Below are 21,157 nucleotides of genomic sequence, written 5' to 3' on the forward strand. Positions count from 1 at the left end.
ATCCTTTCCTCTCAGGACTCCTGGCTCCCTTGGTACAGACAATACAACCACAGACACATCACTGTTCTTCTCTGTGGCTGATTCTTCATCAGTAAAGGGCTGGGGGGAGGGGGCTGGAACTTAGGGCTCTAACACTCAAGAATGTGCTGACTCTGGAGATTGGTATATAACCAAGTAGACGTCTATGGATACAAGCACGCATGTGCTGCTCAGCTGTCTCCACTGGCTGGGCTGGGCCCACTCATCCTGCAGGTCGGGCCTCACACAGCACTGCCTCAGAGGCCTCCTTGCCAGCCACGTCCTCCTCCCCTGTGGCACTCTGTTGTTTTGTAGTTAAAGTCTTGGGGCAGCCCGGGTGGCTCAGCGGTTTAGCACCACCTTCAGCCCGGGGTATGATCCTGGAGACCTGGGGTAGAGTCCCGCATCAGGCTCCCTGTGTGGAGCCTGCTTCTCCCTCTGCCTGTGTCTGTGCCTCTCTGTGTGTGTGAGTATCTCTCATGAATAAGTAAATAAAATCTTAAAAAAAAAAAAAAAGAAGGAGTCTAGTCTTAAGGATGTTGAGTGGCTTCCGTTCTCAGAGGGCTGCATGCTGGTTCCACATCGTATCTCCCTGAACACATAGGGGGGCCCCGTTTACAGATGAGCAATCAAACAACTTGTGCAAGGTCCCCTGGCCAGCGTGCGAGGGGTGGGGCTCCAAGCCTTGTCTGCCCAGCCCCTTAGCCTCCACTTGTTGGTTATTCAACACCTGCCCCAACAAGGTCATGAGGCCCCAGAGTCGGGGCCACATCTGCTTAACTCACAGTATCTGCTACAACACAATCTCTCCGACATATTTCTTAAGTTAAGGAAAAGAAAGACATTTACATCAGAATCCTTTTGGCTCCAAGTGACAGAAACCAGCTCTGAATGGGGGAAAGACTGCAAGAATCCTAGATGGCTCCCAACCAAGCGAGAGGCTGCACCACAAGATCTGGGGGGATGCCAGGACAGCCCCAGGGACAGAGGGGTCCGGGTGGGGCCTGGAGCCGGTGGCCTGCTGCCTGCACAGCTGGCTCTCTACACCCTTGACTGCTGCTTCTCTTGGGGCTCGACTCCCTGCCTCATATTCACTCAGACTCTCCATGTGGTAGAGGCCAGGGCCACTGGCAGCCGTGGGGTCAGGATACGACAGTTCTGTGACCAAGGGAAAGAGAAGCTCTCTTGCTCTGGCTTCAGAAAAACAAAACAAGACAAAATGGGCCAAGACTCCAACTGGCCTAGCATGAGCCTCCAGTCTGGCTGGAGATGAGGTACTGTGACTGGATCTGTGGTCGGGGCGCAGGTGGGAGTCAGCGCTGGATGGACAGAGAGAACAGCCTTATCAAACAGGAAGTTACCTTGCTTATCCAGCTTGTGATTGAAGCTGTTTGTTAAACTCAACTATTACTAGTTACAGTACAGTTAAAAATACAACCCTGCTGTGAACTGAATATTTGTATCCCCCTAAAATTCATGTGTTAAAAATCCAACCCCCAGGCAATGGTATTTATTAGAAGTGAGGAGTGACTTTGAGGGTGATAAGGTCATGAGGGTGGAGTCCTCATGAATGAGATTTGTGCCTCTGTGACAGAGACCCCAGAGAGATCTCTCACCCTTTTCCCCATGTTTGGCCATGGTGAGGAGACAGCCATCCATGAATCGGAAGTTGGACCTCACCAGACAGGCAATCTACCAGTGCCTTGATCTTGGACATCCCAGCCTCCAAAGCTTTGAGAAATAAATGTTTGTTGTTTATAAGCCACCTACTTACGACATTTTATTATAGCAGCCAGTTCTAAGACAAATTGCCTCCCAAGGCTGAGATAAAAACTCCGAGGCCATGGCTCATTCCTGTGAACATCTGTTTCCCCCACATTGTGGAATCTGGAGTCTACAGATCTCAATTTCTGAAGTTCCTGCTTTTTGCCTTCTAGGAGGTTGGCAAGGGGGACAGAAGGTCCATGGCGTGAAAGGTCAGTGGTACTATTGACATCTGGCCAGCTCTAGAGAAGACCATGGGTATAGAATAAGGCAACCTGACCCTGACCCTTGACCACAAGGATGAAGGCATCTCACCTCTGATACCTTCCCACAGAAATGACGAAGGTGATAAAGGTGACGGCTTACAGGTGTGTACCCTTCTGGGTGCCACAACTGAGCTCAGCATTCCATCTGCTTCCTCCCCACTATGTCCTGATGACTACCCTGCCGTGGGAGCACTGTTTGGTCACTGTTCCATGGGGAGGACAGTGAGGTTCAGAGAGGCACATGCTTCATATGCAGCGAGCTAGGACACAGACTCCAAATTCTTCTGGATGTCTGGGTCAGGCTTTAATCCCACTGCCATCTGCTGCACAGTGGTGAGGAGGCCTGCAAAGGGGCCAGTGCTTGGTGACATCCAGAGACTGTCCTCATCCTGCTGTCCTCTTTCTCATTCTCCTACTTCACCAAATAGCCTCCACTCACCCCTGGGGCTTCCCTGACTGCCAGTGCCAGCAGGCCTTGTCCACTTGGATGTGCCACTCTGGGCCACAGCCAGTGTGGCTAAGGGTGTGCCTCTGCCCAGTGAGGGGGGCCTTTGGGTGCCTGTGGGAAGCACAGGTGGCCAGACCAGGGACCCCCAAGCTAGGGCCTCTAAATGATCAAAGTCATCACTACTGACTGAGGAATCTGAGGCCACCAAGGATAGAAACACGAAATGCCTTATTCTCTCTGACACACACTCCCTAACATGCTGAACTGACTCCCTTTTCCACTGCGGGCAGCAGGTCCCCAATGAGATCTGGGCCAGATTCTGTAACTTTGCAGTCACTTTCCATTTTTAGCATGGCTGCATTAGAAGATTTCAGACTTGGTTCTGTTTATGGGAAGACTCCATCCAAACAGAATTCAAAGCTCATGGCTGTCCTATTCTCCCCCTCCTCTCCCCAGGGGCTTGGGGGAGGGGGAGGCAGAGTTCTGTTCTTTTCCAAGCCCCCTTCTGTATCTGATGTTCTTCCCCTATCCATTCCAGACTCTGGCAGTCCTCACAGCCCACCCTCTCCAGGAAGGCGAGATCTGCTCACACTGGGGTCACCTGTCAGGGGTGGCCAACCTGGTCTGGTCTGGTTCACTCTGATGCAGGGGGCCCTGGCCAGCTAGTGCTCTTCATGCAGAGGGAGAGGTGGGTCCCCTAGGGAGGTGCTCAGCTTTATCTTGGCCCCTCTATCACTGAAGAGCAGCCAGGCCTCCTGTCCCTGCCACAGAGGCACGTGTCCCAATCCCTTCTCTCAGAAGTCTGTGTCCTACTGCATGGTGGGGTGGCCAACAGGGTAGCACAGCTCCTGCCCCGCTGCCAGCTTCTGTCCCCTTCACATACAGACCCAGGAACATCTGGGGTAGTTTCTGGCATCTCGTGAGGGCCACAGAGAACTGGAACAAAGGGTGAGGCCCAAGTCCTTTCAAAGCCTGAGGACTCTTCAGATCACCCCATTACACATCTCCGCCCAGAAATGGGCAATGTGACCCATACTTTGGGGGTTACATGTCAATTGCCCTCTTCCTTTTCTTCTCCAGAGAGGGAGAGTGGATTGGAAAGGGGTGGCCGGCCTCTGTGCTCTCAGCTCTGGGGAGGGCCCTCTCCCACCCTCCGGGGGGCCTGAGGGTCCTGCAACTTGTCCCATGCCCAGCAACTTGTCCCATGCCCAGCCATGGTCAAAGGCGACCCAATCTTCACAAAGGGACTCTCCGGAGCCTCCTTTCTTGGCTTTGGGGAGGAGCACCTGATACACCTCAAAACAATACCAGCTGCATGTCTAGGATATCCCTCTTGCTCAGAGCACTCAACCACGATCCACAGGAGTGGGTATGGGGCAGAAGCCTGGGCCCTGGAACTGGGGGGCAGGAAGCTATCACCTGGGTTTAGTTCCAGCAATCATTACATACGCTCAGTTGTTCAGAAGCTCTGGGCAGCTACATGTTTGTTAACAATAAACGGGGTAAGGCATTTATTTTCACTTAATGCAAGCAGTATGTTTCATGAAGATAATTTATAATGCAACAGTACAGAAACAAAGATCTGAGTCAGTTCTGGGGGCAAGACTTCACTCCAAGTGACCCTGGGCAAGACTCGACTCTTCCAGGACCCAGTTTCCTCATCCACCCAAGGGAGACTGGAATCATCTAATCCTGTACCCATGGCAAGGACACAATATCCTGAGATAATGAAGAGCTTCATTTGTACCTGGCACACAGTAACCATAAACTTCACAGGAAACATGGTGGCTGTTATTACTTGTAGACGTTTTCAGAACCCAGAGTTAACAAGAGACACAAAAGGGGTCTTGGGTGGGGGAGGATCACAGGCCACTAACCCAGGGTCCCTAAAGCTGCTCCAGCTCTGGCAGAGCAGCCTAGCACAGCTCCAGGCACCCCGAGATCTAGAACACATTTTGTTGTATGGGTGGTATTCTCTTAATTCTAGAAGACTATTAATCTGCTGCTTATTAATGAGGTATTCTGAACACAGGTTTAAACTGCATCTGGTCCAGCAACCAAAAGAGACTGTGGGTCTTAAAAAAAAAAAAAAAAAAAAAGGAGGGAGGAGAGACCCCTCTGTGTGTGGAGGGTGCATGGCCTTCTCAGTCCAGCCAGGCAGGAACTGGCAGCTGTCTCCCGGCGCCTGCCCGAGCTGGATGGCGGCCTTGAATACTTTCTTTCTTAAGTGAAGCTCCCCTCTGTGTGTGCTGAATCACAGCATTCACGGGGGGAGTGGGGACAAGAGCATTTACTAAGTGGATACCAGGCATCAGTGGGCGCAGCCCAGAGCCAGTGGGCGGGTGGACTGACAGGGCCAACACTCCACCAGGACAGGAACATGAAATCGGCTCCCCTGGTCCTTCAACCCTCACGGTGGGTGTTGTGGGGCAGGGGTGGGGGTGTGTGCGCAGATGAACACTCTGACCACAGACCTCGGCAGGGGAGAGACCAGGCCCAAAATAGGCTGAGCGTCTGGGGCGTCAGCTGGGATTCGCCCCTTCCAACAAGTCAAGGCTCAAGCATTCTGTTTACCAAACGCTCTGCACACATAGAAACCAGGACTGTCTGGGTTCCACGTTAAAGGGGACCCTCCCCCGGGTGGATTTCGAGGTGTTGGAAGCTTCTCTGACAATGCCCGGGAGGAGGGCCAAGGCCCAGGGCTGCCCAGAGTAAGCCTGGCAGAAGAAAAAAGGTGACAGCAGGCTTGTAGACAGGTGGAAGGGGGCTCATCCCTGCTGGGGAGGGGGGCACCCCACCCCACACAGCCCCAGCCTGGCAGGTAGCAGAGAGGGGGTGACGTCCGCAGGCAAAGGCAGCACGCTCTCGAGCTCGTGAGAGTGATTAAAACCAGCTGAAGACTGATCCGCCTTTCTGAAGGCTGCCAGGGAGAGGGACTTTCCAGCGCAGGAGCTGGGGATGGCTCTTTGCAAAGAGCACTCCCCTGTCATGCTGTTCCCCTCTTGCCTGGGGTGTGCATCATGAGAAGGGCAGCCTCCCAGGCCTCCTATGTCTCCAACCCACCATGTCCTCTTCACATGGCCAAGCTGCTCTCCCCACAGGTCCCTGCTCCCCTGCACGTGTGGGAGGAGATAAAGTCAGTGCGGGCTGTGGACTGGCCCACAGTGGAGCCTCAAGAGCATGTGTCCTTACTGCTCACAAAACAGTGCTGTTCATGCCTTTTTACCCCAGCTTTACAGATGAGTACTGTTGAAGCTGACCAAGGACATGAATTGCTGCTCAAGAACACACAGGGAGGGATGCCTGGGTGGCTCAGCAGTTGAGCGCCTGCCTTCGGCCCAGGGCATGATCCCGGAGGGATAGGAAGTGAGTCCCACTTCCGGCTCCTGCATGGAGCCTGCTTCTCTCTCTGCCTATGTCTCTGCCTCTCTCTGTGTGTCTCTCATGAGTAAATAAATAAAATCTTAAAAAATAAAAATAAAAAGAACACACAGGGAGCTGGGATCTGGACTTCAAAGTGTGGTTCCTGAGCCAGTATTTTACACCAAGGCCCTGGCCTGCCCAGCAGGCTGATGACCAAGGAGAAATAAAGCACCATGTGGCAGGGACTGGGGGTACCCTATACACTGTTTAATTATCATGACAGCCCTGAAACATAGGTATGATTTTTCTACTAGTTAGAAAGGGGGAAACAAAGGCCCACATAAGTTATTTGTCCAAGGCCATTCAACTAGAAGGAGGCTCTTGGGTTCAAACCAGGTTCCTCTGACTCTGGCACCTGCCACTGTGCCACAAGGCTCTCCCGCAGCAATGTCAATGGAGTGCCCCTTGCTGTGTGCCAGGCACTGTGCTGGGCACCAGGGAGCCAGATGTGGCCCACCCCATCCTTACAGCCCACTAGGGATGCAGGAGTGCTGATCATACCATTATACAGATAAATCTAAAATTCCAATTGCGAAGGAAGGTATGGTTGTCCTTGTCAATGCTTCAGGTTTTCTGAGGGTGGGAGGGGGGAGACAGATAATTTATAGAAGCAATTTCTCCAAGATGATTTATCTTTTTCATGTGCCTTTTATTTCTTATTCTGACCAGGAAAGCAAGTGAGAACCATGTTAATGAGACTGGTCGAATGAACCTTGTTTCAGAGTCCAGACATCACCATGCTGCTTAAACACTCCATTTCCCAGGTCAGTGACATGCAGGCATCCGGTGTAGGGGAGGGAAAGGGTGAGGCCAACATCAAGCCAGTTTCCAGGAAACGGCCTCAGAAAGCCAAACCACACTTTCCCTGCTCCATACATACCCAATATCTGCTCACATAAAACAGCCATCAAAGGTAGGTGATGGGCACTGCTAGGCCACCCCAGACTTGCATTCTTGGAAAACTCATCCATCTCTGGTAATGGCTCTCACAACTGGGTCCTCATGGTTTCTCGTTAGAAATGCAAATTTTTTATGCTGAGTGAAGTAAGTCAATCGGAGAAGGACAAACATTATATGTTCTCATTCATTTGGGGAATATAAATAATAGTGAAAGGGAATAGAAGGGAAGGGAGAAGAAATGTGTGGGAAATATCAGAAAGGGAGACAGAACGTAAAGACTGCTAACTCTGGGAAACGAACTAGGGGTGGTAGAAGGAGAGGAGGGCGGGGGGTGGGAGTGAATGGGTGATGGGCACTGGGGGTTATTCTGTATGTTAGTAAATTGAACACCAATAAAAAATAAAAATAAAAATAAAAAGAAATGCAAATTTTCAGGCCCCACCTCAGACCTACAGAATCAAAAAGTGTGAAATGGGGCCTGGCAAACTGATTCTGAGGCCCTTAGAGCTTAGGGCCATTGCTGTGAGGTGTGCTTAAGTCAAGAGTATGAGGAAGGCAACCCTGGGTGCCTACTAAGAGACAAGTGGACAACATTTGTCTCAACCTTCATAATAATTCTGGGAATAAACAGCATTATCCTCAGATGAAGACATGAGGATCAGGTGCCTCCCTAAGCTGTCCAACCTCACACCACTGGAAAGTGGGAGAGCTCAGGGCCTATGATGATTGTGGATTCTGGATTCAGACAGGCCCAGATACAGATCCTGGCTTTGCCATTCACTGGCCATGTGGCTGGGTAGACTCTACTCTACTCTCTGAGTAGCTCACTACTTCATCACCTAAAATGGAAGACAGAATCAAACCACTCCTGGAAGGTAATGTTTTTGACGATTCAGTGAAATAATCCATGTAAAAGGCCTCCCACCATGCCAGGCACACAATGTGTGTAATAGATGGCAGCTATTTTGTAGGAGCCTAGCTCTCATAAGCCCCAAAAGCCTCTGAGCACCCAAAATTGATGTGATCAGGTTCAGGCATTGAAGTCTCTTGAACATTACTCACAGGAGAGCCCTTTAGACAAGTGTAGTGCCCAGCTCCTCTTGTTTAGAAATAGTTCTATCGGATTTCTGGGACTTCTGCTGGAGAGAAGTGACAAACCAGGAGAGGGATGGGGAGGCCAGGAAGGGAGAGTGATTGCTACCATGGAAGGAAGAGCAAGGGAAGGAACAACAAACACAGCTGCCTGGGGCTCACAGGGCTTACAGCGCCCTCCACCCTGCAGCCTGCAGTAAAGTTAGGCTGTTGGAGATGACTGAGTCACCAAGGAGAGGTCAGTACTGTGATTCACCAGGATTTACAGAGGTTAGCACACATGTGTATGTCTGTGCGAGGCGGTATGAAAAACTTAATGAGAACGGACAAAAACTTTTAAACACTGGATGACTAAGGAAACAGGCTTGTAGCTTCCCAGGTAACTTGATTATCTACAATGGCTCGGCCTCTAGGGCCTGGAGCACTGTGTTTTCCCTGTGACAGAGGTAGGTAATCCGGGGGCTGACGGGGCAGGTGCCCAGTGCCAGACTTACTCAGGTGGGACTGTGGGCAAGTCAAGCAACTTCTTAGGCCTCAGTTTCTGCCTCTGAAAATGGTGAAATAATAATAGAACCTGCCTCCCAGGGTGGTTGTGGTGAAGATCAGTACGTGTTCAATAAATGTTCCAGATTATTGCTGGATGTATACACGTGCGCTTTCCATAAGCCTGCTTGCCACCACATTGAAGGAATGATTTTCTTTGGTCAAGCTGACTTCATGTGCAGACTGCACACAAGACAAGGGCAGAGAAGCACTCCTCTGGCTAAAGGACTGTCAGTGAGGCTCTGCGGGGGTGGTTCAGGCAATGACAGGTATGTAAACCAAAGAGGGAAACTATAGCACACTCTCTGGAGAGATACAAATAACTAGTGATCTTCAGAAGACCCAAATGTGTAGGAAACCCAAAATACCGGGGCTCCAACTTACTAAAAGAAGGTTAGTAAGCATCTATTGAGCCAGGTAGATGAGTCAGCATCTATCCAGCACCTACTGTGTACCAAGTATTGTGCTAGAGTATTTGCACTCACATGGATTCACTTATTCCTCCAAGCTGTCCTGGGAAGGTGGTATTGCTATCTTAGTTTTTTTTTTTAATTTTTTAAAGATTTTACTTATTTATTCATGACAGACACATACAGAGAGAGGCAGAGACACAGGTAGAGGGAGAAGCAGGCTCCATGAAGGGAGCCCGATGCGGGACTCCATCCTGGGACTCCAGGATCACAACCTGGGCCGAAGGTGGCGCTAAACCGCTGAGCCACCGGGGCTGCCCCATCCATCCTGCTTTTTAGATGAGGAAACAGACACAGAGAGGATAGGTAAATTAATTTCAGAAGCCATGTGGTTAATAAGAGGTAAAGGTGGAACTCAAGCCCAGGCCCAGCTGACTCCCACTGCACCAAGACAGCCATGGCTGTGCAGAAAGGGAGCTGGCAGTATACCTGTCCTTGCTTTCTTCCCATCCTTTCCTCTCCTGTCAGCATCTGCTAGTGGCCAAACCCAACCAAAGCCAGAAGGCAAGGGAGCCGACAGGGGGAATCCATATAGGTCAGTCTCTGGGCACAAGGCAGGGTGCCAAAGAGCAGATGTGGGGCAGCAACCAGGAAATACTTAGTGCAGGAGAAACCTGACCCCTGTCCTCCAGAGTTTCAGCCTCAGAGCAGGAATCTATTTGGCCCAGACCAGGGATTGTGAGAGGGAGGCCAGGGGATGGTCTGGAGGTTGGAGGGGCCGAAGGAAGCCACCTATACCTGCTGCCTTTCCTCCCTGCAGGGCCTGTGTGGGTGTCCCTGAGGTGGCCCACCCCAGACCTACTAGTTGGAGAACCAGGACAGGTCTGGGAGTCGGAAACTGGGGAAGATACAGGAAAAATCCCTTCTGATTTTCCAGGGTCACAGTTACAAAGTTCTTGTGTCTCCCTGACAGTGTCTGCTGCAAAGTTCCCCCTTCCAGGTTGGGGCAAGCAGACCTATGGACCTCTACTAAAAGCAATTCCTGCAAACCCAAGGAGACCCTGAGCTCTCCACATCTCTCTGGATATTGACATCCAGCTCAGGAGCTACCTTAAGGATGAGAACTAGTTCAAGAGGTGGGGTAAGTAACTGGACTTTTCCAGTCCACTTCAGCATGTGGAACATTAACAGCAATTCAAGCACGTTCTATAGATTCTCTCAGCACAACTGCAGCTCATCCTCAACTTCCCCAGTTATTTCTGGGAGTGTCTGGGGTGGTGGCTCCTTGCTTCAGCTTCCTGCTGCCAACTGTTTCCCCCACACTCCTGGAGGACAATGCCCAACTGTCAGTGCTGGCTACGGTCAGGGCTATCGTGTACAGCTGTGCAGGATGTGCACTGCCCAACACTACATGGAAATCCCAACTGTGGGTCACTACTTTGCTCCTAGAATTCTATTTCTAGGACTCCCAGGTGGCAAATCTTCAAGGTGCTAAACAGTACAGCTTGATCCTCACCATATTAGAGTCATGCTGGGTTCCTGTCAACATTCCTCCAAAATCCAGAATCCAATCACTGGTCACTGTCTCCTTGGCACTGCCCCAGTGCCCATCCCCTGGCCTCTCACCAGGACAGCCCCTTAAGCTTCCTAATGGTCTTCTTAGTTCCATTGTTTCCCCCTTGGACCATTCTCCACCCAGCACCAAGAGGGATACTGAGAAAATGCAAAACAAAGCATAATATTTTCCTGCTTGCAAGCCTTCAAAGGCCTGCACTGCACTCTGAATAAAACTCCAAGGCCTCATCTGGCCTAGAGGGCCTTACAGGACCTACCCTAGCCTGCTTCTCTCACTTCACTTGCCCCCGACTCCCCACTCTCCCATTTGTCTCTGCTGCTTGGTCACAGTGGCCTTTCTATTCCTCAAATAGGCCAAGCTCATTCCTATCCCATGGATTTTGCATGCGCTATTCCTTTCACATGGCTGCCTCCTTCCTGTGGCTCACATGACCCTTCCTCTCAGAAACTTCCCTGAGCACTCTGTTCAAAGTAGCCTCCTTCACGCTCCCACTCACCCCATCTTTACCTATTCCATTAACCAGTTTCATCAGTCTTTCAAATGACCTCATCTCTGGCCCCATGTGGAAACTCCATAAACATTTGTGGGATAACTAGGTGGGTGTCCTGCACAGCAATGGTGGGTAGGCCTTTGGCTGTGTTCTGTGGCACCTTATCACCTGGCCCCAGTCTCCTACCTCAGCACCTCATGAGCCTCAGGTGTGCCCTGAGTGTCATGAAAACAGCTCCTCCAGCCTTTGCAGAGAGCCCTCACTGGCCTGGGGTTCAGAGCTGCATTCTGGGGCCTGGCTGCATTCAGGTGGCACCAGGCATGACCACAGCCTGAGGTCAGGGGGTCGGGGAGCAGCACCTTTGTGCCATCTCTCCCTTGCTGCACACCCTTGGGCAGCCTACTTAGGTTCTCTAACCTTGTTTTCCTCAGCCTGAAAAGGAGGACAGTGATGGTTCTTACCACATAGAGCTGTTGTGGGAATAAATTGATGTTAACAGTTGGCACAGAACCTGCGACCCATGAGTAGTTGACCAGCGTTGTCTCCATTATTCCTTCCCCTAAACTTGTCTCCCACTTGTTCTTCAGGGACCCACATGCACACACACCCCCATATCTCTTTATGGGGGAGCAGCTCCACAGACCTGCCAGGGGCTGGCTCATCATAACCACAGGCTTGCACTGGGCTTGGACCCCAGCTATAAATCTGTGAATGGCAGCTCCCTGTGGGTTCTCTAAGAAAGGAAAATGGTGGATTTATGGAAAAATGATTAATATCTGCACTCACGAGAGGGACACAACACGGTCCTGTCCTCAAGGAATTCATGCTCCAGGAAAGGAGAACAGGGACCCCAGGGAGAGACAATGTCAGCATGTGATGTGTTACACAGGATGCACATCCTCTAACCCCGTCGTGGTGTCAGTGCAGTTCCCTAAACATAGGGGTGGTTCAGTGGTTCAAAGACCACACAGAACCTCATGGCAATTCAAGTTGGATTTTGCCACCAAATCAATTTTGAGCCAATCTTTTGAAAAAAAGCTTGCTTTTTCTAGAGCTTTTGGATTCTGGATTTGTGGGTCAGGGAGTGTGGACTTACAGTCAGGGCCAAGTTATCCATTAGGCACAGGGTATAGGGCTCACAATACTTTTGGGGGCTCACAAAAATGTTCTAACTTCTTTTAAAATGAGAACAAAATGTGAAATTTTAGGGCAGAAAATGCCTTAATATTCAATATTAACATATTTGTCTTTACACCAACGCAGCCATAGAAGATGACTTTTAATATTTTTTAGTACAGGAAGGAGCTCATGAAGGCAAAGTGCCTCAGGCAGGCAGAAGTCATCCTGGATCTGTGCTTGGAGCCCTGGCTTTTATAGATGCTGGGAAGTTTGGCAAGGTAAGGCGATGACCAGCACAGCGCCTGGCACACAGTGAACATATAATACATGATGATAGTAAGAGTGACCATAACATTGTCACAGTCTCATTTTTCTTATCTACAAAAGGGAATAACTGCTGCCCTCCCCACTCTCAGGCCTGCTATGAAGCTAAGTTGGGAGATAACAAATGCCAAAGCGCTTTGGGACCTGGCTCTGCCATGCAGAAGAGAGGGGCTGATACTGCGAACAGCACCATCATCCACCTGCATGGAGAATACGAGCAGATGTCCCTCTGCTGCCCCACCCACACCTAGCAAGATGGCCCTGAATACTCAGCACAGGTACTGCCTTTCTTCCTGCATCTGCTTGGCACATGGACCAGTGGGAAGGGGAGAGGGCAGGGCTGAGAGCCAGATCAGTGAAGTAGGAGTTATAGGGAACCCCCAGAATCAGCTTGGGGTGGGCCTGGGGTAGCCCTCAGAGGTCTAGGCGCAGCCTCACGAAGTCAGGGAGGTTGTCTTTCTTATCTTGGGTCTCCTTTCCCTTCTTCTAGCCAGACTCCTAAATTTCACTCTTGCTGCCCTCAGCCCCAAGATCCTGAGTCAGAAACCCTGGATGTGACACAGGGCGAGTGCATTTTTAAGGCTAGCATTCCTACAGACATTTATCATGTTTTTCTGTGTGCTAGTCCTCTAGTGAGATGCTCCGGACAGAGGCCAGGACAAGACAGGCCCAGGCTTGCCCTCAGGCCTCTCTGATAACACTGCCCACTGCAGCACCAGCACCCCTGACCAGTGTCCCCATCCTGGCCTCAGGCGTGGGAAGCTCAGCCTGTCAGTCTCTTGCCAGAAGCCCTCAATTATCTGTTCAGTTGCCTTCTTCGGGCCCAGGAATGATAAGCAAGGTGAGCAACAGCTCAGCTGTTCCTTGGGAGGAGAACTGCAGCAGGTATCTATAAGGGGGCTGTGGTCTTCCCCCACTGACCATAAAACTGCCCTCAGTTTCTCATCTCCTGTCTGGGACAAAGATCCCGTCTGACACAGTGTTCCAAAAAAGCAATTTTTAAGATTTTTATATATGTGGGGTGCCTGGGTAGCTTAGTTGGTTAAGTGTCTGCCTTTGGCTCAGGTCATAATATCAGGGTCCTGGGATCAAGTCCCATGTCAGGCTCCCTGCTCAGCAGGGAGTCTGCTTTTCTCTCTCCCTCTGCTTCTCCCCCTACTCAATTGCGCTCTCTCTCTCCCAAATAAATAAATAAAATATTTTTTAAAAATGTTTATATAGGATGGGATGATTTTAAACAGCTCTGGAAAATTTCTGTGAAGTTTTTGTTATGACAATACAAAGAAAGCCAGCAAACTAAAATTAAATCTCTCTTCCCTCTGCTTCTCAGTCTCCTCTCTTGGGGACGAGCCTCTGCATCAGCTGCAGTTAAGAGGGCAGATGAGGCCAATCAAACATTCCTTAAAATACTGTTATAAAGACAAAATGAAAACCAGTCAACTAAACATCTTAGCAAATTGGCTTTGGGCAAATTGACCTGGAGCCCAAACTCTGGGGCTCAGATGGAGCTTAATAAGGGTTTATTGACTGAACAGCAAATGTATTTGACTGTTAGGTGATGTCCAGGCTTGAACAGAAGGGCTGCCCTGACTTTGTTCCTTGCAGGTGGGTTGAAAAGTAGGAATTAAATGGGTCATGCATGAGCCACCAATAGGTTCTCAAAGCTACTTTGTAACTGAACATGTAACCTGTGCTGACATTTGGATATACTTGTTTGGCAAGCATTTAACAGACACAGTGTCCTCAAAGGGCTTTCCATGTGCTGGGACATCCTGTGTGACACTGGGCAGTCCAGGATAACCAGTAGCACTGCTTTAAAAACCTCCCCACAAATATGAGTCTCCAAACTTCTTACTAGGGTCAGGGAACACATTGTGTCCCTGATAGACATAGGGCGGCAAGTCACAGGACCTGACGACAGCACCTTCAGGAGAGGAAGGGACCAGTTGGCTGGATCTCAGCTTAGAGGCAGCTGTTGCATTAAATCTGGAGGAGGGAGGCTTGGGGCAGTTCCACGGGTTTCATAATGCTTGGACACTCCCTTGGACCTTTCCAAAAGTGACTGACCAGGAGAGGAGGGGACGTGCTTCTTTGTCCTTCAAGCTTGGGTCAACCTCACTGAAGCCCCATCACTAACAATGCCATAATTCCTTGACCTTGAATCTGAGAAGTCATCAACTATTAAATGTGTCATGTTCTAGTAAAATGGGAAAAAGTGCTGCCCGTTAGCTCCTGACATGCTGTTAACTTCAAGATGCCTCCTGATTTCAGAGATCTTAAAACAAGAAAAAATGTCTTAGAATTAAAGAGATGTTACTTGTTTGCAGGACAACTGTGTTTCTGCTCACTTTGATGTGGGTCTTAATCCCAGTCCCGTTACTTTCTACCCAGTGGCCAAATGCAAGGAATTTTACTTTGCTAAGCCTCAGTCTTCTTGTTAGTAGAACAAAATGGCAATACTTCTTTCGTAGGTTGTGAGAGGAGAAAAAAAAAACAATGCCTGTAAAATGTTGAGCTTGATGCCTAGTATATCACAATTAGCCATACATGCTATAGTAGATGCTCTAACAAGGCTTGCAGGGACAACACATTTCCTCTAGTGCCCAAGGTGGGTGTACTGAGCTGAATCAAGACATGCATTCTTGGGGCTGATATTTCCCAAAAGACTATGACCAAGAGCAGGAAGGGCAGAGAACTGAAGTAAGAGCTACCAACCAGCTGGCTAGGTTTATCGAGGGTGCTGACAGCAGCGGGAGTACAGGAGGTTTGGGGGAGAAGACAGATTCAGCTGGGATGTGGGGAGTTCCAGTTACCAACATGGAAAAGTAAATTGTACTGAACTAACTCTCTGGTCAGTAACAATGATAGACTCGGGACAATATACAAAATAACTGCTTGAAAGCTTTTGAGAACAACCCAAAGCAACAGATACTGGAGGAGACAAGGTTTTTGAAAAGATGGGAAACATATAAAGGCACTTCCCAGTTCATGGTGATAAACAGAAGAATAGAACTGAAACAGAATGCAGCAGTATTACTGCCTGGGAAGAAGATAAAGAAGTTGGGCACTGAGTATGGCAACTGAAAGGGAATATGCCAGAAGGGAGATAGCCATCGAAGGGGGAGCTCCCAAATTACTGTACAAATTCCCTTCAAATCCTTAGTTAATCCCTAAATTGTATACATGCAGGGAGAGGGAGAGGGGGAAGAGAGAGAGAGAGAGAGAGAGAGAGAGAGAGAGAGACCCCACAGAGCCCAAAAGAAAGCAGTAGCTGGGAAGCAGGGAGTTCAGAAGATAAGAGATTGGAGTTCAAGTCTTGTCAAGCTAAAGGAACTTAGCAAACATTTAAGGTTTCTGATTTCATCCTGGAAAAGCCATACCTTACTAGGAAGAGTTATACCCTAGGACTATAGACAAAACCAAAATAAATCTACTTGAACAAAACCTAAACACCAAACCTTCACAAGATCAAGGGGGTATGTCAGCAATTTAACTGCCTGCCAGAACAAAACACAACATTCTTTAGAGGAAGGCAATAAAATATAAAGTCTTTTCAATATATTATCCAAAATGTCCAGTATACAATTTAAAAATGATAGATATATGAAGAAGCAGGAATATGTGACCCAGGCTCAAGAAAAATAATAGTCAATAAAACAGATCTACTGATGAGTCAGATGTTGAATTAGTCAACAAGAGCTTTAAAATGGTTATTATAAAATATGCACAAGATTTTCAGGAAATGAAAGATAGAATGAATGAGTGGATAGAGAATCTCAGAAGAGAAATGGGTCCTATAAAAATAAACCCAGGGGAAATTCTAGACCCAATAAATACAGTACCTAATATAAAATATACTTAGGATGAAATTAACAGCAGATTGCATACTGTAGAAGAAAAGGTCACGGGCATCCCGGGTGGCTCAGCGGTTTAGCACCACCTTTGGTCCTGGGCACGATCCTGGGGACCGACCCGGGATTGAGTCCCATGTCGGGCTCCCTGCATGAAGCCTGCTTCTTTCTCTGCCTGTGTCTCTGTGCTTTTCTCTCTCAATCTCTCTCTCTCTCTCTCTGTCTTTCATGAATAAATAAATAAATAAATAAATAAATAAATAAATAAATAAATAATTTTTTAAAAAGAAAAGGTCAGAATACTTGAAGACAAGTAATAGAAATGATCCAACTGAAGCACAGAAAGGAAAAGGAAAGAGAAAGGAAAGGAAGGGAAGAAGGGAGGGAGCTTCAGTGACCTCTGGGACAACACAGGTGTATAAATGGAGTTCCAGAAAGGGAGAGGAGAGAGAATGGCATTGAAGAACCATTAGAAGAAACCATGGCCCCAAATTGCCTCACACAATCCCAAATTTAGTGAGACAAATCAACTCAAAGATCCAAGAAGTTCAGTGAACTCCACACAGAATCAATGCAAAGAAACTTACACCTATTCACACCACTGTCCAACTGCTAAAAACCAAAGATAGAGAGAAATCTTAGAAGAGGTCAGAGGGGAAGATACTCACTATGTACAAAGGAGCAGTAATAAGGAAGAGAGCTGACTTCGCATCAGAAACAGTGTAGGCCAAAAGATGATGGAAAGAGATGTAAAAACTGCTGAAGGGGGAACATCAATTTGGGATCTGTTAGGCTTGAAATGCTGGTAAGACACTGAGTTTGCAAAACACGGGGAGGTCCAAGTCCCCCTTTTATAACACATGCTTGCCATGTACTCCTACCACATGCAGTATATCAGTACAACAACCCAACATTCCCAACAGAAAAAAACTGTAGCTGTCAGGAAGGTGATAAGACATGAAAGCACATGAAATCATTTAAACAAATTGTAGGACATAATTAAGATTCTTTGTATTTTTGCCACCATGTAAACCTCACACATTTTTCTTTCTGATAAAAAATGTAGAGAGAGAAAGGGAGATTCCCTGCTCCTCATGTGCTTTAGTCACATGACACTTTGGTCCAACAGGCAGCTGGAATTATGGGAATGGTGTTCCTCCAGGAGGTCGTGGGGATTCAGAGCTGAAGTTAGGGGCCCAACGAGCAAGACTGGAGAGGCCTTTGGGAGCAGGGAAGAGCAGCAGCCCTGTTTCCCGAGTAACTGCTGATGGCTTAATGCCAGGCATTGTGCTAGTGCTTTAGGGGCATCATCTCACTCAGCCCTGTCACCGTGAGGGTCCTGAGAGTCCTCTCACACCAACCTCAGCTTATGAGATGACTGAGTAACATCATTCCTTTTTTATTTTTTTCTTTTTAAGTGAGGAAACAAAGTTTGCAAGAGAATAAGAATGTTGCCCAGGTTAGAGACAGATATGGGATCTGAGCCCAGGCCTGTAAAACTCTGAGCCACATCTCCTCATCCTCCCCAGCCAGCCACCCCACTGTACCAGGATGTAAAGAAGAAGAGCTCTGTGTGGCCCATGCCTACACCTGTGCCAGTGCTCAGGGAACTCATGGCCCAAGGAAGGAGGCAATGGAAATTACTAGAGCCAATACTGAGTATGTACTGGGTACTAGCCACTGTGCATTACACTTAACATGTTGCATCTTATTTACTATTCTCAGCAGCCCTATGGGGTAAATCCTTGTGACATCTTCATTTTACAGATGAGGACAGTGAAGCTTAGAGCTACTGAGTGGTAGAACCAGATTTTGACTGCACAGCTCAAGCTCTCCAGCAGCATCCTTGACTTCAAGGCCACCTCAGGGGCTTGGGACGTGCAAACACAGACAGGGCAAGGCTGTCCTGCCATTCCTCTCCCACTTGATGGGATCCTAGGAATTTTGAATTGTGAAAGCAAATTTACTCTAGTAATTTTTTTAAAGATTTATTTATTCATGATAGACACACACATACACAGAGAGAGAGAGGCAGAGACACAGGCAGAGGGAGAAGCGGGCTCCATGCAGGGAGCCCGACATGGGACTCGATCCCGGGACTCCAGGATCACGCCCTGGGCCAAAGGCAGGTGCCAAACCGCTGAGCCACCCAGGGATCCCCGTGAGCCACCCAGGGATCCCCTACTCTAGTATTTAGGGACTTGGGCTGCACCTGTTCCCAAAGGAGGGTGAGTCCTGAGAACTCTCCCTGACCCAGTGGGTCTCATTGCCTCCAACTGCCTCTCTCACCAGGATGGCTGCAACCGTCACCCACAGCTCCAGATGCCTTGTCTACGGTTTTCGCCAACTCAGCCTCTACTCAGCAACTAATGGTGCCTTTCAGAAATAAAAGCAAGTTGCTCAAAACCTTTCAGTGGCTTCCCACTGTCCTTGGATCAAGTCCCACCTCTGACAAGGCCTCGTCTTCCTCCATGCCCCTCCCTACTCTCTCCTCAAACATACTCCTGGGAAGAACTCCCTATAACTGCTCCAGCTATTGCTGTTGTGTAACAAATTACCATCAAAACTTAGCAGTCTAGACGATCATTTTCCTATCCTCGTGGATTCTGTGGGTCAAAGATTCAGCTACAGAATGGTACAGTGGCTCATTTCTCTTCCTGATGCCTGGGGCCTCAGCAGGAAGACTGTAGCTGAAGCTGACTCACCGCTGGGGGCTGGAATCACTGAGAGAGCCATCTTTCCTCACACATCTGGGGGTGGATGCTGGCTGTCAGCTATGACCTATGCTACACATGGCCCCTTCATGGCAGCCTGCGGGTAGTTGGACTTCTCAGGGTCAAGCCTGGCTCAGGGCTCCAAAAGACAGTGTCCCACTGAACAAGGCAGAGGTGCCCTGCCTGTTCTCACCCAGCTTTGTATATCAGGTAGTGTCATTTCCATTGCATTCTATTGGTTGTAAGTCACAAAGCCACCCAGATTCAAAGGGAGGAGACATAGACTCTACCTCTTATTTTTTTTTAAAGATTTTATTTACTTATTCATGAGAGAAACAGAGAGAAAGGCACAGACATAGGCAGAGGGAGAAGCAAGGCTCCCTATGGGGAGCCCAATGTGGGACTTGATCCAAGGACCCTGGGATCATGACATGAGCTGAAGGCAGACACTGAACCACTGAGCCACCCAGGTGTCCCTAAACCCTACCTCTTAATGGAAGGAGTGTCAAGGTCTCATTTTGGACTAGGAGATGTTGTTGGGGTCATCTTCAAAAAAGCAATCTGCCACACGGCCCTTAATGCACTACTGCTGCTACCCAGATCATCATCTCTCCAGCTCACACCTGCTAGTTCTTACCCATCCTTTGGATTTCAGCTGAAACCCCATAACCCCAGGGAGCGTGCTCTGACTGCCCTGCCCAGACTTAACCCAGTCTCCAGCTTAGACACCCACTCAGCACCCAGCAGCACTTCTCATGTGTTTGTCTGCCTCCCCTCCTGACTGCAAGCTCTGTGAGGAGAGCAACTTTGGCTTCCTGCTGTCAGCTGTGAGCAGGTTCTCAAGAAACACATCCTAGAGAGGAGAGATAGCAAGAGAGAGGAGGAAGGGGAAAAGGATGAAGTATGCCAACTTCCAGGCTGGCAAGGGTGCTGCTCAAGAAGGATTCAGCTCCATCCTATGTGCTTTGGCTGATCTTGAGTCCCCAGGCTCCCATGGCTTCCGTGCAGAACATGCACAGGGCTCCTCCACAGAGTGGGTGGGCACCTTCACCCCCATGGCAGTTGTGGGGAGCACACCTATGCAGCCCAATCATCTGGCTAATGTTGTAAGATACTGCAGTCTTCTGGTGGAGACCTGCCTTCTAAAAAGGAAGAGGAGGGGGACTGACAGATGGAAAAGGGAGCAAGTCTGAGCAGGCTGGGAGAAGCTGAGGCAAGAAGCAAAGTTTGCTCCCTGCAAAGACAGGAGTGGTGACCCTGAGGAGCGGAGGGCCACAGTGGACCTGCTTGTCCAGGGACCAGCAACATGGTATGGCTATGCGTGCGGGTGGGGAGAACACCACTGAAGTTTCTCTCCCGATGTGTACCCAGATATCACCACCACCACCACCATCATCACTAAACTTTTTCAAAGAAGAAAGAAGAGTCACCACCAGTATTTCACACAGCTGTTGCCAAGGCAGAGACAGCTGTTCCCTTCCCATTACCCGTGGGCCTCCTTCCTCTGCCCGCAGTGCTGACATGTCTGTAGGATTGCTCACTTTGTGGGGATCTGGTGTGGTCTCCTGCTTTCTGTTCTGACTCTATGAACACCCATGAGCTCCACCTCAGCGACACCCTGTGCTGGGGGCTCTTATCATGTGCTCCTCAGAGGTCTGGAGGTCACCAAAGAGGTTCTGGGAGTGCCATCCCTGGCCCGCTTCCCTCCTGAGCTCTGAGACCAGCCCTCTGAGGCACCCCTGCCCTGGGCCAAGCCCTCTCCCACGTGATACCAGGGAATCCAAGGAGATAGATCACTGGTGATAGCTCATTTATCGATGCATGAAAGGGATGCCAGAACTGTGAAATGACTTAATCAAGGCCTCTAGGTGGGAAGTGACAGGCATTTCTCCTAGACGTACCACCCCTCCCCCATCAAGCCTGTGGTATTTCAGTGTCCTAGGCCCCTGCCTTCTGCTAGCTGTCAGCACAGATCCAGCTGGCTTCTGTGCAGGCGGCCTTGGGCTCCCTCCCAAGGGTTTAGAGGTGAGAGGGAAGCCTCTATGAAGGGCACCCATGGGAAGAGGCCATCTGTGCGGGGTGCCCTGCCTGCTTACCTGGGGCCTGTGGGGCAGTGCAGGGATGAGGGAGCCATCCAGGGGGAGGAGCTGCTTCCTGCTGCCTGCACAGCTAGAGCAGATCTGAACCTATTACCTGAGGCAGAGGGGACGCTCTTGGCC

General features: G+C 49.4%; 1 protein-coding gene and 1 long non-coding RNA gene across 14 annotated transcripts in view; one reads left to right on the forward strand and one right to left on the reverse strand.

Annotated features, from left to right (window-relative positions):
- Nucleotides 1–21,157, reverse strand: part of RALGPS1 (Ral GEF with PH domain and SH3 binding motif 1) — a 295,268-nt gene that overhangs the window by 83,326 nt on the left and 190,785 nt on the right. The window lies entirely within an intron of this gene.
- LOC112677228 (uncharacterized) lies at nucleotides 5,110–19,681 on the forward strand. 3 transcript variants are annotated; one of them, XR_003146934.3, is made up of 7 exons: nucleotides 5,110–5,230; nucleotides 6,589–6,683; nucleotides 9,838–10,005; nucleotides 12,224–12,327; nucleotides 12,466–12,651; nucleotides 12,999–13,214; nucleotides 18,517–19,681. It is a non-coding gene; the product is annotated as an uncharacterized LOC112677228 (long non-coding RNA). The 3 variants fall into 3 exon arrangements; XR_003146936.3 differs by having other exon boundaries at nucleotides 12,229–12,327; XR_003146935.3 differs by lacking the exon at nucleotides 12,999–13,214 and having other exon boundaries at nucleotides 18,517–18,690.

This window comes from Canis lupus, chromosome 9 (assembly GCF_003254725.2).
Source record: "Canis lupus dingo isolate Sandy chromosome 9, ASM325472v2, whole genome shotgun sequence".
Lineage (NCBI taxonomy): Eukaryota > Metazoa > Chordata > Mammalia > Carnivora > Canidae > Canis > Canis lupus.